We start from the raw sequence: 15,082 nt of genomic DNA, 5'->3' as shown, positions 1-15,082 counted from the left end.
AGTGAAAGCAACAAAGTGTTATTGATTCTTGGGGGTAAAACATAACTTGAAGAGTTTGGTTGTCATTTCCTCATCACTCATTCAGATTTGGGATCATAAATCAAAGAAATTTCATATTTGTACAACTTTTAAGAAAATCATTAATAACAAAAAAAACTTATTTATTACCCTCTGATGAATCAGTCCAAGTATGTGTTTTACCCTTGGCTTTTGGGCCATGTCTGCCCCATGGGTCTGTACGTTCTGTGAGCATGGACTAACATCTGTTTTTACTTTAAATCCTCAGGTGCCTGGTGCCCCCAAAGTGCTCAATATACATCTGTTGATGTAAGATAACTAGATGCGTGAGAGTTATAGCAAAATATTGTATTTTTAAAAAATTTATTTATTTATTTGAGAGGCAGAGTTACTGAGAGAGGGAGAGACAGAGAGAGGTCTTCCCTCAAGGGAGATCTTACATCTGCTTGTTCGCTCCTCAAATGGTTGCAGTGGATGGAGCTGGGCCAATCTGAAGCCAGGAGCCAGGAGCTTCTTCCCTGTTCTTCTACGTGGGTGCAGGGCCCCAAGCACTTGGGCCATCTTCCACTGCTTTCCCAGGCCATTAGCAGGGAGCTAGGTTGGAAGTGGAGCAGCCAGGAATTAATCCTGCATATGGGATGCAGGTGCCACAGTATAGGTTTAACCTACTATCCCACAGTGCTGACCCCGAAATATTGTGTTTTGTAGTCTAAAAACTCTAAAGAGTTTTTTGATTATGTAACACAATAAAAAATCTAAAAGAATATAGATAGCAAACCAGAGCTTGGCAGCATGAGGTAGATTCCACTAATGAAATTTTAAATCACTGGGGCTGGCACTGTAGCGCAGCGGGTTAAAGCCTTGGCCTGAGGCGCCAGCATCCCATATGGGCGCTGGTTCGAGTCCTGGCTGCTCCTCTTCTGATCCAGCTCTCTGCTACAGCCTGGGAAAGCAGTGGAGGATGGCCCAGGTCCTTGGGCCCCTGCACCCATGTGGGAGACCTGGAAGAGGCTCCTGGCTCCTGGCTTTGGATCGGCGCAGCTCTGGCAGATGTGGCTAATTAGGGAGTGAACCAGCGGATGGAGGACCTCTCTCTCTCTCTCTCTCTCTCTCACTCTCTGCCTTGCCGCTCTCTGTGTAACTCTGACCTTCAAATAAATAAATCTTTAAAAAAAAAAAGAAATTTTAAATCACTGACATGAGTTCCAACAACATATTCTGGTTTTATATAACGGTTGTTTGAGGAACTCGGAATTGATAGGATGACATTAGCTAGGGAAGATCATGAAGGGACTCAAGGCTGGCTGTCACTAGGATGGTTTAGACATTCACCATGTAAGCAGATCTGGTCTTTCAGCTGGGATAATAGGAGGAGAAGTGAGATATGAGAAAAACAATGGAAAAACATAACAAACCCTGACTTCAGCTTACTGAGACTAATTTTCTGGTTTTATATCAGCAAATTAAATTACTATAAACAAGTGATTTGCATAATTCCTGAATCTATGGAACTCAAGTAGGTGAGCTCAGCAGGGCTAGCTTATAAATTCCTCTGAATTGCTACCTAGTTTTATTAGTTAAGTGACAATGGATTTTAAATCAGATCCAAGGGTATTAAGTGGCTCACCTAAAACATACATTCCTGGGACCAGAAAAAAAAAATAAGCATAAAAGAAATCAAGATATGGAAATGTGAAAAAAAGATATTAATGGAAAATGAAAATCTCAGAACTGTAACTGTCAATGATGTATTCAGTTACATGGATAAAGTATTGATGGGAACTGACAAGCCCCATCTGACTTGATGGATTTTCTCTCCCACATATTAGACAGCATTTTATTATGTTATTGATAGAGGGTTCCAAACCATAACTAACAAACAGTGGTTTCCTGTGTTGAGAATATTGACTTCATACAATGGGAAAGTTTGTTTGAGAGAATTGATAGGATGTGTGAATTTAGGCAGCTGAATTGGACACAGCTGAAAGATTTGGATCTTGAATTTGCCATGGCTCATTGAGATAGTATTTGGAGCAGAGGGACATTATTCCTTGGCTCCCGGTGATTGCATGGTTGTATAAACGGACCACAGAAAAATGAAACAATCAAATCTTCTCCTTGCATCTATTAAGCATGTATGTATGCATGTGGCTGTTGTCTCCAGTGCCAGGAAACCCCAGCACAACAGTATGTTTTAGAATCTTGCCATTACCCTTAGTGGAGTTACACCCGTGTGTCCCTTAACAAGGATATACCCCAAGAGTGGTATCATTAGGCAATTTAGTCATTGTGGAAGCACCAGAAAGTGTGCTTACCCAAACCTGGCTGGTATGGGCCAATCACTTTACGTGGCCTCTTGATGCGTGAGGTTACTGCTGGTATAACATTTGGTGCTTTTCACATTTTTGCTTTACAGTCTAAATTAATGATAAAAGTATATAGTAAGCACATAAACTCATAAGAGACATTTATTATCTTTTTTTAAAGATGTATTTATTTATCTGAACAAGTTACACAGAGAGAGAAGGAGAGGCAGACAGAGAGAGAGAGAGAGAGAGAGAGAGAGCTTCCATCTGCTGGTTTACTCCACAATTGGCTGCAACAGCTAGAGCTGTGCTGGTCTGAAGCCAGGAGCCAGGAGCTTCTTCCAGACCTTCCACGTGGGTGCAGAGATCTAAGGACTTGGGCCATCTTCTACTGCTTTTCCAGGCCATAGCAGAGAGCTGGAGCGGAAGTGGAGCAGCTGGAACTTGAACTGGTACCCATTTGGGATGGGGCATTTTATTTAAGGTGATAAAATATTCACAACACAAAGATTATCATTTTAATCATTTTTTAGTGTACAACTCAGTGGCACTGAATATCTATACAACATGATGCAAGTGTTATTTCTGTCCACTTCCAGAATTCTTTTCATCCTTACAAAAGTGAAACTGTACTCATTAAACAGGGACTCCCCATTTCCTCTTTGGCCAGTTTCTGATAACCAGTTTGCCAGTTTCTGTCTTGATGGATGTGTTCTACGTACCTTATATATTGGAATCACACAATATTTGTCCTTTTGTGTCTGGCATGCCTCACCTAGCACAATGTCATCAAGTTTCATTCATTGGTATCTGTCAAAATTTCACTCGAGTTAAGGCTGAATTATATCACATTTTGTATATATACCACCTTTTGCTTATCCAGTCACCCACTGATGGGCCTCGGTTGCTTTCATCTTTTGCTATTGTGAATAACGTATCTAAGTACAGGAGTAGATGGATATCTCTTTGAGAGTTCTCTCTCCATAGCTTTGGGTATACATCCAGAAGTGGAATTGCTGGTTTCCATGTCTTAATCCATCTTCTGTTGCTGTAACTGGATAATGGAGACTGGGTAATTTATAAAGGAAAGAAATGCATTTCTTACAGATCTCAAAGTGAGGAAAGCCCAAGATCCCGACTCTGACATCTACTCAGCGTCAGGCGGTGTCTTCTGGCTGCATGATAACACGGCAGAAGACATTCATGGGGAGCCAGAGCAAGTGTTTCTCCCACTTCTTTGAAAGCCACTAAGGTTCTTGAGAGCCCCATCCTCATGACTTTAGCTAATTCTTTTTTATTTTATTTTATTTTTTATTTATTTGACAGATAGAGTTAGTGAGAGAGAGAGAGAGACAGAGAAAGGTCTTTCTTCCATTGGTTCACTCCCCAAATGGCCGCCACGGCCAGCGCTGCGCCGATCTGAAGCCAGGAGCTAGGTGCTTCCTCCTGGCCAGGTGCTTTTCCTGGTCTCCCATGTGGGTGCAGGGCCCAAGCACCTGGGCCATCCTCCACTGCACTCCTGGGCCACAGCAGAGAGCTGGACTGGAAGAGGGGCAACCGGGACTAGAACCTGGTGCCCATATGGGATGCCAGCGCCGCAGGTGGAGGATTAACCAAGTGAGCCACGTGCCAGCCCCTGACTTTAGCTAATTCTACACTTGATCTTAGCCAAAAGGCCGAGAAGCGATTTTTAGCTAATTCTAATCACCTCCTAAGGGCCCGCCTCCAATTATCAATATGACTTTGGAGATTAAGTTTTCAACACATGAACTGGGGGAAACCAAACCACAACATATACTAATTGTATATTTATTTTTTTGAGGAATTGCCTACTGTTTTCCACAGCACCTGCACTATTTTATATTAGGAGCATATCTTTTTATTTATTTTTTGATGGAAACTCTTACCCATTAAGAAAATAGGCTAATAGGCCCACTGCACTGGGAAAAGAATTGTCACTGGCCTTTTTCTTAAACTTAGCAGTGTCATTTCTCTTGTTTTGCAGGGGAGAAGAGGACTAATTAGCATAGGGAGTCTGGGCCTTATTATTGAGAAGGGAGCTACAGCTCAGTCTCTTTTGGTTTGGTAGCACACAGATGCATTACCGGTCTGTCTTCCCTTGTATCTTCACAAAGGGTTGCTTCACTGCTTGCACCCCACCATTAACCACTCCGTGGCCCTAGACCCTCAGAGAGTAACTTCATTTCTCTCATCCATTATCTGATGGACTCTGGTATCAAGGAGCTGGCAGGCCACCCAGTGAATGCATTTTCTTTATAAAACTGATAATATGACAGCATCAAGTTCCATTTCATTGGAAGAAATGCTTTGCCACCCATGGGAGTAATGCTTTGCTGTGGAAAATGACAAAGGCATAGCATCCTGAGTCCTGATAAGATAAATGATGCCATCATCGCGTTTGTCTGAAGGGGAAATAACACCGCAGAAAAAGTGTTACATAGAGATTTGTATTCATATTTAGATCTTTCCTCTAAATTGAGAGCTATTTTATCTCTTAAATGAGGATTCTCATCACTCACTTCCTCCCTAAACACCCACCCCTCCCCCGAGTTCCATAATATAGTTTCTCCACATGAGTGATTAGTTTCTTTCTCTCAGACAGATTTTTGGGGAATTGTCATTTCCTGCCTATGAAACAAAAGGAAATTTGATTTGAGAGATTAAAAGATCATTCTTGGCCATTCTGATGATAAAGATGAAAAGCAATGGGCCTCATTCGAGCAATGAATCTAAAGAATAAAATACGTGTTTGTTCTGATGTTTTGCAAGCTTGAGAGAAGACATTTCACATGCTCCAAACCTCCTCCAGTGAAGTCCTCCCTGTGCTGGGTGCTGACACCCACACTGCGCACCGTGTACCCTCTAGTGCGTGTGGAAGGGCAAGGACAAGTAACTCCAGAACCAGGGGCTTGCCAATGTCAAGAGGCTCTTGACTGGAGAGATTTGAAGTGGCACAAATGGAAAACGTTAAATGTGTTTTCTTTCTGTGCTTATATTTGTGTTTCCTTAGAGTCAGATGAATAAAAAACACTTCATGTGTCTGAGCAATGATCATGAAAAAAATGTGTCTTGCAGGTGTTCAAAAGCAGAGGAAACTGCTGCTGTCTAATTGTAGGATGCAATGCAGAGTAGTGGCACTAGAAATTCCTTATAGCGGTCTGATTAGTTCTTGATCACTGAGGATGCTAATATAGTTTTGGAATGATGTAGGTTCCGGGAATGGTTCCCTTTTTTGGAAAAAAAATTACTTATTTTAAATGCAGAGTGACAGAAATAAGCAGAGAAAGAGAAAGAGGGAAAGAGCAGGAGAGAGAGAAAGAAAGAAACAGAGGTACCTTCCACCTTCCACCCACTGGCTCACTTCTCCCAAATGCCAGCAAGCAGCTGGGACTGGGCCTGGTAACTCCATCAGGGTCTCTCTGATGGGGGTGGCAGGGACCCAAGTGTTTAGGTCCGTCATCTACTGCTTTCCCAGGTCCCTTAGCAGGAGACTGGATGGGAAGCGGAGCTCAGATCCTGGTGTCATCCCAAGCAGTAGCTTAACCTACTGCACCACAAGGCTGCCCCCTGGAACGGTTAATTTTATGAGTCAACTTGGAAGATGTTTTCAGAAGAGAATAGCATTTAAGTCAGCGGAGTCTGGGTGCCATAGATTGCCCTCCACAATGTGGGTAGGACTCATCCAATCAGTTAAAGACCTGAATATAAGAAAAAGACCTGCCTCCTTGAGTCTGAGGGGATGTCTATACACAGAGTTCATGGAAAATGGATTTTTTTTTGGACAGGCAGTGTTAGACAGTGAGAGAGAGAGAGACAGAGAGAAAGGTCTTCCTTCTGTTGGTTCACCCCCAAAATGGCCGCTATGGCTGGCGCACTGCACCGGTCTTTAGCCAGGAGCCAGGTGCTTCCTCCTGGTCTCCCACGTGGGTGCAGGGCCCAAGGACTTGGGCCATCCTCCACTGCCTTCCCGGGCCACAGCAGAGAGCTGAACTGGAAGAGGAGCAACCAGGACAGAATCCAGCACCCCGACCGGGACTAGAACCCGGGGTGCCGGTGCCGCAGGCAGAGGATTATTAGCCTAGTGAGCCGCGGCACCGGCCGGAAAATGGAATTTAAAGATAAGTTTGTTTTGGCTCACAGCATTTTAAATCCAAAAAGTATATGGAGTGTATGTTATGAAAAAAGTATTCTATGCATGGATTTCAAAAAATCTGAACCAAATAAACATATCTTTTAACTCCATTTTCTAGAACTTTCTTGATTGACTAGTACTCTTTTGACGCTGTTTCTCAGGGAACCCTGACTGACACAATTCACTTAGACTTCTATTTCCTTTCTACACTTTGTTAGAACAACTCAGATCAGTATTTTGCTTTCATTTTCTTCACTGGGAAATTAAGATAATTTATTACATATTACTATAAAATAGATGTTACCCTATATATCAGATATATTAGTCAGACTTCAAGCGAAAGAATAAAAGAAGAATGACACTCAGGAGAGTTTCGCTATGAAGTGTGGACAGATTTCAGAGCACTAACTAGGCTTAGATGCCTTGAAGAATCTGGCAGTCAGGAAGCGGTTAACCACCTGCAGGCCGGAAGAGACACGAAGAAATCCTGGTACTGGAGTCCCCGAGGATTGGGGTCCTGGAGGGGCCACCTAGCGTGGACTGTCATTGAAAAGAGAGACGGCTGTGGGCAGATGATGCCTGAAACTAGCACTAACTCGGCTCTAACTAGAGCTCTATGTTTATAGAACTATGTATTTCTAGACCTCTGATAGAAGAGATGAGAAATGATGAAGATCAATTTCATATTATTCCCATTTTTTTCCCCCTGTGGTCAACACCAGATTTGAGAGACTCCAATGGGTCAGCTGAGGAATTGAGGATGAGAGACTTTCGGTTTAGTTCTCCTCTCAGTGTTGGATTCCACGTGTTGGCATAGAGAGAGGCTGAAGAAAGTATAAAGGACAACTTACGTTGAACAAATACTGAAAGTATCTCTGTTGTCTTAAAGGTACAACACACAGTGCAAAGGACATCCCACAGAGATGTTTGGAAAGATATTTCTGGGACAGTTGCTAACACGTTAGCCTTGGGACTTCAGTTTGACTTTGAGCCTTTCTTCCATATTTTTATTTTTTTCATTTTTGATCGTATATTACCGTTGATCTTACATGCACAGTGGTCAAATATATTACTTCTTTCTTCACTTGCAAAGAGGTATGTGGACCTTGCAGTTCAGGAACAGATGGCTAAAGTTTACAAAACCGCTAAGAAAACATACTCAGTGTATTAAAACAAAGTTTGAAGCTGATGTTGAAACTTTTCTTTTATGTTTTGATTCATAAGGTAGCAGTGATCTAAAGAAAACACTGAAAATCACTTGAAAAGCATCAAAACTCCATTCAGCTATTCAGAGTGGTTTCTGTTTGTTTGGAACCAAAGGAAGTAGGAACAAGTTGAGCATTTGAATCTGAAAATCTAAAATTTGAAATGCTTAAAATTAGAAGTTTTTGAGTGCTGGCAAGAAGCCACAGGTGGAAAACTCCACACCATGAAATGTTGTTTCATACAAGAAATTATTAAAATTCTGGTATAAAATGAGCTTCAGGCTAGGTGTAAGGTATATAAAACATAAATGAGCCTGTGTTTAGCCTTGGTTTCTATCCCCAAGATATCTCATTATATACTTCCAAATATAACACAATAAAAAAAATCTGAAATCCAAAGCACTTCTTGTGCCAACCATTCTGAATAGGTGACGCTCAACCTGTGAAATGCTTCAGAAGGAGTAGTTACATGCATAACCTGGAGGAGCAACTCACTGACCTGAATGACATCCCACTGCATGAACTGTGATGAGAACAGAATTGTCTTCATCATAGTATTTTGTGGTTAAAAATGTGCTAGACAGTGGGCATTTAGCCTAGTGGTTAAGACGCCCATATCCCATATCAGTGAGCTGGGGTTCCGTGCCTGCCTCCAGCTCTGGACTCCAGCTTCCTGCTAATGAAGACCCAGGGAGGCAGCAGGTGGCTGAGTCCCTTCTACCCACATGATAGACCTGGAGGGAGCTCCTGGCTCCTTGTTTTAGCTTGACCCATCCCCAGCTGTTGCAGGCATTTGAGGAGTAAAATAATAGATGGGAGGAGGAAGGGTAGAAGTGAGAGAGGTAGGGTAGGAAGTATCATTATGCTCTTAAAACTGTATATATGAAATATATGAAATTTGCTCCCTTTATATAAATTCAGAAAATTTAAAAAGAACCTTATCTCTCTGCCTCTCAAATACATAAATAAGTAGATAAATAAATTTCTAAAATAATATGATCTTACACTGGTTTTTCTTTAGATCATATAAATCTTTTGCCTTTTAATAATCTGGTTTTTTTTGTTTGTTTGACAGGGTATAGTTTTTCAATTGACATTTTATTTATTCATTTTTAATTTGTTTATTAATAGGAATAGATTTCATATATTTAATATATATAATTTTAAGAACATAATGATACTTCCTTCCTGTCTACCCTATTTCCTCCTTCCTTTCTTATTTTTCTTTTAATTTTTTTCTATTTTTTTATTTAGTAAATATAAATTTTCAAAGTACAGTTAATGGATTACAATGGCTTCCCCCCCCCATAATTTCCCTCCCACTCACACCCCTCCCATCTCCCGCTCCCTCTCCCATTCCATTCACATCAAGATTCATTTTCAATTATCTTTATATACAGAAGGTCAGTTTAGCATATATTAAGTAAAGATTTCATCAGTTTGCACCCACACAGAAACACAAAGTGTAAAATACTGTTTCAGTACTAGTTATAGCATTACTTCACATTGGACAACACACTAAGGACTGATCCCACATGATAAGTAAGTACACAGTGACTCCTGTTGTTGACTTAACAATTTGACACTCTTGTTTATGGTGTCAGTAATCTCCCTAGGCTCTAGTCATGAGTTGCCAAGGCTATGGAAGCCTTTTGAGTTCGCCGACTTCAATCTTATTCCGACAGGGTCATAGTCAAAGTGGAAGTTCTCTCCTCCCTTCAGAGAAAGGTACCTCCTTCTTTGATGGCCCCGTTCTTTCCACTGGGATCTCACTTGCAGAGATCTTTCATTTAGGTCTTCTTTTTTTTTTTTTCCAGAGTGTCTTGGCTTTCCATGCCTAAAATACTCTCATGGGCTCTTCAGCCATATCCGAATGTCTTAAGGGCTGATTCTGAGGCCAGAGTGCTATTTAGGACATCTGCCATTCTATGAATCTGCTGTGTATCTCGCTTCCCATGATGGATCGTTCTCTCCCTTTTTGATTCTATCAGCTAGTATTAGCAGACACTAGTCTTGTTTGTGTGATCCCTTTGACCCTTAGACCTATCAGTGTGATCGACTGTGAACTTAAATTGATCACTTGGACTAGTAAGATGGCATTGATACATGCCACCTTGATGGGATTGTATTGGTATCCCCTGGCACATTTCTAACTCCACCATTTGGGGGCAAGTCCGATTGAGCATGTCTCAAATTGTACATCTCCTCCCTCTCTTATTCCCACTCTTATATTTAACAGGGATCACTTTTCAGTTAATATTTAAACACCTAAGAATGATTGTGTGTTAATTACAGAGTTCAACCAATAGTACTAGAACCAAAAAAATACTAAAATGGATAAAGTATTACATTGTACATCAACAGTCAGGACAAGAGCTGATCAAGTCACTGTTTCTCATAGTGTCCATTTCACTTCAACAGGTTTCCCCTTTGGTGCTCAGTTGGTTGTCGCCGATCAGGGAGAACATATGATATTTTTTCCCTTTGGGACTGGCTTAATTCACTCAGCATGATGCTTTCCAGATTCCTCCATCTTGTTGCAAATGACCAGATTTCATTGTTTTTGACTGCTGTATAGTATTCTATAGAGTACATGTCCCATAATTTCTTTATCCAGTCTACTGTTGATAGACATTTGGGTTGGTTCCAGGTCTTAGCTATTGTGAATGGAGCTTCAATAAACATTAATGTGCAGACAGCTTTTTTGTTTGCCAAATTCATCTCCTTTGGGTAACTTCCAGGGAGTGGGATGGCTGGGTTGAATGGTAGGGTTATATTCAGGTTTCTGAGGAATCTCCAGACTAAATAATCTGGTCTTAATAAAAAGTCTGTATAAGAATTAGGAAGTGGGGCCGGTGCCGTGGCTCACTTGGTTAATCCTCCGCCCTCAGTGCCGGCATCCCATATGGGTACTGGGTTCTAGTCCCAGTTGCTCCTCTTCCAGTCCAGCTCTCTGCTGTGGCCCAGGAAGGCAGTGGAGGATGATCCAATTGCTTGGGTCCTGCACCCGCATGGGAGACCAGGAGGAGGTTCCTGGCTCTTGGCTTCGGATTGGCGTAGCTCCGGCCGTTGCGGCCATCTGGGGGGTGAACAAATGGAAGGAAGACCTTTCTCTCTCTCTCTCTCTCTCTCTCTCTCTCTCACTGTCTGTCCCTCTATCTGTCAAATAAATAAATAAAAATCTTTAAAAAAAAAGAATTAGGAAGTAACTATTATGTAAATGAAGGCTAATTTAATTACTTAGGCAAGAAAATCTGAAGTTCAATATACCCTCATGCTCCAAATGTAAAGGAAAAATTTATATTTGGATGTCTGCTGATATTGTCTACCTCTATCTATAGATATACAAACGCACATGTATATATAATGCATACAACCCGTGGTTAATCAGAGTATTGCTGGAGTTGTAGAAATAGAAAATCAAGTTAGGAAAACCTTTCTGATATCATAATCAGTTCTTTGCTTACTTATATCTAATTGATTGGGCAAGTCTTTGGAAAAGCATTAAAAAGGCCCCAGTCATTGGTGTCTAGCAGTAGGGTGATCAGGTCTGAGTGAGACGATCCTGCTGGGACCTGGAAGCGCACATGTGTGTCATTCTCTCTGTGTGACATCTACCGCCCCCACCCGTCAGCTACACCCTGCGCATTGTGATGGAGGAGGCACGGAGTGAGGCGTGCTCTTGGAGGAGGACAAAGAGAGGCCTTTCTCATAGGCACCTCAGTGCTTCATGGCAGCCTGCGCATTCCAGCAACTGTTTGTGATGCATTTGTCTGGGGAGCAGAGGGTCCCATCACGTGCAGACTTCTGTGTATGAAAGCGACTCTCAACACTAGAATGAAGAACTGTGGGTCACTCTACAGCGACGGGGAGAGGCAAGCAATGCAATGTGTTTTCAGATGGGCCGGAATTCTGCCAGAAGGTGTCTGGCTTTTCTAAAAGATTAAAGAAGCTACAATTTCTGTGGATCGATAAAGTGGACTGTGACTGTGTCTCTCTTATTTTTTCTTGTCTTCCTATAATATTGCTAAATAGCTGAACCATCTTTGTTGATGAGACAAGCACAGTGACGCTAATGTTCAGTCATTTAGAGGTCTTATAAGGCAGTGATAATATTTAAGTCATATGAGACAATTTCATATGAGAAATATATATTTGAAATGATAACAATGACATACATTGACTGCTTAATATGTGCCAGACTGTCCTAAGTGTGTCAATTATATTTGCCAATTGAATTAAAGAGATGGAATAAGCATCACAGAAAATACAGTTTTTATTGCTGGCAAAGTTAGTCCATTTTTAAAATCTGCAGCTACTGGGGCCGGCGCTGTGGCATAAGCTTCCTCCTCCAGCAATGGCATTCTGTGTGGGCGTTGGTTTGTGTCCTGGCTGCTCCTCTTCTGATCTAGCTCTTTGCTTATGGCCTGGAAAAGCAGTGGAAGATGGCCTGAGTGCTTAGGCCCTTGCACCCACGTGGGAGGACCTGAGGAAGCTCCTGGCTCCTGGCTTCAGATTGGCCCAGCTCCGGCTATTGCTGCCATCTGGGGAGTGAATCAGTGGATGGAAGACCTCTCTCTCTGTCTCTTCCTTTCTCAGTCTGTAACTCTACCTCTCAAATAAATAAATAAAAATCTAAAAAAAAATCTGCTGGTACTAAGTATATTAAAGCAAAAAATAGGATGATATAGTTAACAATAAATTATAGTATATTTCTTTTTAAAATTTCAAATTTAATTGATGTATTTGAAGGGCAGAGAGAGAGACAGACAGAGTCAGAAAGACACACATATATCTTTAATCCACTGGTTCACTCCCCAGATGCTCACAGCAGTTGGGGCTGGGCCAGACCTAAAACAAGGAGCCTGGAACTCAATCCAAGTCTCCTTGTGAGTGGCTGGGAAACAACCAGTTGAGGCCTCATCTGCTGCTCAGGTGTGCATTAGCAGGAAGCTGGCGTTGGGAGTGGAGTTGGAGCTCAAATCCAGGCACTCCCATAGAAGACACAGGAGTCCCAAGCAATGTCTTAAACACTGCACCAAACTCCCATCCCATGGTATATTTCAAAACAGCTAGAAGAAAGGATTTTGAAAATTCTTAAAGAAACAATAAATTGTTGAGGTGGTGAGTAATCTAAGCACCTTGATGTGGTCATTAGGCATTGTATACATGTGTTAAAATATCACACCATATCCCATAAACCTATACTCATAGGATTATCATATTTCAATTAAAAATAAAAATTAGAAACCAAAACATCTGTGGTCTCATGGATCACAGATGACACAAAGGGATAAAATATCTGTGATGTTTTATCAAGGGATTACTCTCTAGAATTATGAGTTCCTTCATATTAATCAAAACAAAATACCTCAATAGAAAACTGGTCAAAGTGAAGGCCAGGTGAGCTAAAGAAAAGCATGCTCTCTTTGGGTTAACAAACATAGGAAGAGATGCTCAAGTTCACTATAAATAAGAAAAATCAAATTAAGTGATGAAATGTCACCTTCTACACATTAACTTGGCAATAGTCAGAAAGCTGGAAGGTGCCTATGGTGATCGAGGGTGTAATGGTAGCACACTCTCCCTCCACTGGTGGGAGAGTCAGCTGGGACAGCCATCTGGGAGGTATGGATGCCTACCCTACGGCCCAATCCAATTGAGTGGCTGTGTACCTGCACCCCAAGGCCCAGCCATTCCATCTTGGAGTGCTCCTTGGGGTTTTCTCATTGCAGGCCTGTGGGGAGCAACCGGACTAGACTGAGTTACTGGAATTAAGACTTATTCTATGCATCTGCTCTCCCACAATATGGCGCTGGGAGAGAAGTAAACAGCTTCCGCACAGCTGCCTCCAGTTCAACCAATTAACTGTAGGACTTGCTCCTGATTGGAGAGCAGCGTACTCGGCGTGTGGGCAGCCGAGTTGGGATTGGCGGAGGAGGACTATAAAGGAGGAGAGAGACGGCATGCACCAGGAACATCTATGGGGAACATCTAGCTGAAGGAACACCTGTGCAGCCCCCGAGAAGAGCCGGCCGGCGGTGTGCCGCTCCCCTGCGGAAGTGGGGAATGTGGCTAGGGGGAACTGCCCTTCCACGGAGGTGGAAGGGATAGTAGCCAACCCGGGAAGAACCAGCAGCAAACCCGGGGAGGGCCGAGCAGACGAAAGAACAGCGCAGGGTCCTGTGTCGTTCCCCCACGAAGACGGGGGGCGACACAGGCCCATAGTGGGGTGTCTAGAAGGGTGCTTATTGTCTGTTGTCTGTGTTGGCAGGCTGTAGAGGCACTCAGATAGATATTCATCAAGGGAGGATGAAGAGGAGATAAGAGATGAACAACCATGGGGACTGGGCCACTGTTACAGGAAGAGCTTTCATTTTCATATGGTGCCATGGATAGACCTTGAAACTACGGCACTCAGTAAAAATAGATGAGAAACAGAACAAGTGGTGTGGCTTGAATACTTTCTGACCCCAAAGTCTGTGTGTTGGAAATTTAATCTCCAATGCAACAGTGTTGGGAGGGGGGGGGGGGCAATGGAAGGTGTTTAGGTCCTGAGGGCTTCACACTCCTGAATGGATTAATGCAATTTATAAGAAGGTGTGAGGCTGAGCGTGTGACCTCCTGCTCGCTCTCTCTCTCTCTCTCTCTCTCTCTCACGTGTGTGTGTGTGTGTGTGTGTTCCCTTGCCCTTCCACCTTCCACCATGGGATGACAGTGTTGGAAGGCCCTCCCCATATGTGAGTCCTCTGACTTTGGCCTTTCCAGCTTCCAGATGGGTAGGAAATGAATCTCTGCTCTTTATAAACAACCGAGTCTCAGGAAACTTTTGTTTTATTTTATTTTTATTTTTATTTATTAGACAGGTAGAGTTACAGACAGTGAGAGAGAGAGACAGAGAGAAAGGTCTTCCTTCTGTTGGTTCACCCCCCAGATGGCTGTTATGGCCAGCGCACCGCACTGATCCGAAGCCCGGAGCCAGGTGCTTCTCCTGGTCTCCCATGTGGGTGCAGGGCCCAAGCACTTGGGCCACCCTCCACTGCACTCCCAAGCCACAGCAGAGAGCTGGACTGGAAGAGGAGCAACCGGGACTAGAACCTGGCACCCATCAGGGACACTTTTATAGCAGCACAAGCTGGACTAAGACAGTGAGATACACAACACATTTCCATTTATACTTGTATAAATTAAAAATGCATTTGCACAAAATAGTAAATACTCATTTGAAAAGAACTCATGCCAAGAAAATGCTTTCAACGTCCTAGAATGTTTGAGGAGGGAAAGAGAAAATAGTCAGCTACAAGGATCAAAGGGAATAAAGGAAATGGAACTAAAGGCAGAAATAGCTGTGCCCGCTCAACTCAGTTCTGATTAACAGACACTTGTTAAGGCTCTGGTTT

The sequence above is a fragment of the Oryctolagus cuniculus genome, chromosome 9, assembly GCF_051225735.1.
Source record: "Oryctolagus cuniculus isolate XC-2025 breed Fujian yellow rabbit chromosome 9, ASM5122573v1, whole genome shotgun sequence".
NCBI classification, from domain to species: Eukaryota; Metazoa; Chordata; class Mammalia; order Lagomorpha; family Leporidae; genus Oryctolagus; species Oryctolagus cuniculus.
The sequence above is the reverse complement of the archived record's forward strand: the minus strand, read 5'-3'. Positions refer to the sequence as shown.